At 40.7% G+C, this 2,500-nt stretch overlaps 1 pseudogene; it reads left to right on the top strand.

Moving 5' to 3' along the window:
- Positions 1 to 2,500, top strand: part of LOC148133936 (28S ribosomal RNA) — an 8,403-nt pseudogene that overhangs the window by 3,716 nt on the left and 2,187 nt on the right.

The following is a 2,500-nucleotide window of genomic DNA, read 5'->3' as shown; positions in this document are numbered from 1 at the left end:
GGAATGAGAAAAGGAAGCAAGGCATAGGAAATAAAAAGGAAAGGTCAGCTAGCAAAGAAGGTAATAGAAGAGGGATTTGGTCTAATGAAGAGATTGAGATGTTGCAAAGGCTAGAAATTGAATTTGTTGGACATAAAAATATAAATAAAATGATTGAGGATAGGATGGGATCGAAGACCGCCAAACAAATATCAGATAAAAGGAGACTGCTAAATAAAAAGAAGCCTAGTTTGAAGAGTGTAAGTTTGGAGGAAATCCCCGATGATAACGATAAAGGAGAGGGAGAAGGAGAAGATGAGGTCATAGATAGACAGGAACCCGAGGGGCATCTTGCCAGTGTAAAAATAGACGAGGGCACTCACGATAATAGGAGAATTAGGGAACCCTCAAATAACCCAGCGATAGAATTGATAAAGATTTTAGAAGACAGTTTGAAGGCAAATAAGAAGGGAAACCGAGAACTAGATAGTATTATGGATGAAATAGTGGGGAAATTAACGAAAAAGACAGAAAAGGGCAGGAATCAGAACAACAATAGGAGTAAAGTTAAAGAGAAGGATAGGGGTCGAAGAAAAATGAATAACGCCCTACGGAGGTACAACACAAAGAAAGGCAGATTTAAGGAAACTCAAGCTCTATATAAAAATAAAAGACAGTACCTAGCAAGAACCCTGATGGGGGCTCCGGTGAATAGTAAATGCCCTTTACATGAGAAAGAGTTAGAAGCGTACTTTATAGAGAAATTAACAGTCGCTAACGACAAGAATAACTTAAGGGGGTTTGTTAAGTATAATAAGGCAGGTGAGGAACCCTTGGAGGCAGGAATCATGGACCAAGTAACAGTGGAGGAAGTCGATCAAGCTTTAAGGGGCATGGACGTAAATACAGCAGCAGGACCTGATGGGGTGTCCCTTAAGGAAATTATTAGCATATTTAATAAGGATAATCAGCTACTGCCCAGACTGTATAGCATATGGCTAAGAGTAGGTAGGATCCCAGATAGGTTAAAATCAAGTAGAACCGTTTTAATCCCCAAAACGAGCAGTGAGGAGAAACTCCGAGACATAAATAACTGGAGACCAATTACTATAGGCCCAATCCTGCTCAGAATATTCACGAAAATAATAGCGGGTAGACTTAACAAGATAGTTAAGCTAAACAAAAGACAGAAAGGTTTTATGTCAGGCGTGTCAGGGTGCGAGGAAAACATCAAGATCCTCGAAAACATAATGAAAGGGGCGAAGAGAAGGAAGAAAAACTTAGCGGTAGTATTTATAGACCTAGCAAAAGCGTTTGACACAGTAGGCCACAAGCTCATAATCACGGCATTAAAAAGACTCCAATTGCCGACGGGATTTATCACATTAATATCAGACTTATATAATAACAACACTACCCAAATAGAGGGCAATAAATGCAAAACGGGGAATATTCCCATTTTGAGGGGAGTAAAACAAGGTGACGCTCTGTCACCTATGTTATTTAATATAGTTATGGACCCCCTGATAGGCACGCTAGAAGATAGGCAGAAGGGGTTTTTCTTAGGGGAGGACGGGAAGAGTGGTCATTGTGCGACGTTGGCGTTCGCAGATGACATTGCCCTAATAAGTCAGACGTATGAAGGAATGAGGGATAATTTAAAATTAGTTGAGAAATTTTGTAACAACACTGGCATGGAGATTAATATTAATAAGACAAAGGGCTTCTATGTAACCCACAGTAATAAAACCCTTATATATAACAATGTTAAAAATTGGAACATTAAAGGAGGAGAGATACAATTCATCGAACCAGGCACAACTGACAAATATCTGGGGGCTAAGATTGACCCATGGGTAGGGATTGGTAGTGCGGAGTGGGAGAAACAGCTAGAGGGATGGATTAAGAATTTGAGGAGCTCACCCTTAAAACCTGGCCAGAAGTTTGAGATCTTAAAAACATATTTTGTCCCTAGAATGTACTTTTATTTAATTCTATCGGAAGCCTCTTTCAACTATTTAAATAAACTGGACAATATTATCAAAAATGCAACCAAGGAAATCTTACATCTGCCCCAATCAACCACGGATGGAATGCTGTATGCGAAAACCCGGGACGGCGGTCTATCTTTGAGTCGATTGACTGTTTTTATACCGGTATCGATCATTAGGAAGTACGGTGCCATGCAGAGCTCATCGGATGAAATACTACATGCCTCTTTCCAATTCGAGGGGAGTAGCTTAAAGGATAAAATGCTGAGGATGAGCAACTTAAAAACACTGCAGAGTATCTGGAATCCAGGATCAACAGTTGGAGATACAGCGGAGGAAGAGGATGACTTAGTGGAGGAAATTGCGAGACCGAACTACGCAAGTTGGAGAACGGTGGAAGCCCGGAAATGGATGGCCCTACCCTGTCAAGGGGCGGGAGCACACTACTATTACAACGATAGTATCTCGAACAATTGGCTGAGAAGGATGGATCATCTGAAAACATCGAGGGTGATTAATTCGCTATTATT

The sequence above is a fragment of the Chiloscyllium plagiosum genome, unplaced genomic scaffold, assembly GCF_037043375.1.
Source record: "Chiloscyllium plagiosum isolate Xiang-an unplaced genomic scaffold, Cpla_swu_hap1 HiC_scaffold_174, whole genome shotgun sequence".
NCBI classification, from domain to species: domain Eukaryota; kingdom Metazoa; phylum Chordata; class Chondrichthyes; order Orectolobiformes; family Hemiscylliidae; genus Chiloscyllium; species Chiloscyllium plagiosum.
The sequence above is the reverse complement of the archived record's forward strand: the minus strand, read 5'-3'. Positions and strand labels throughout refer to the sequence as shown.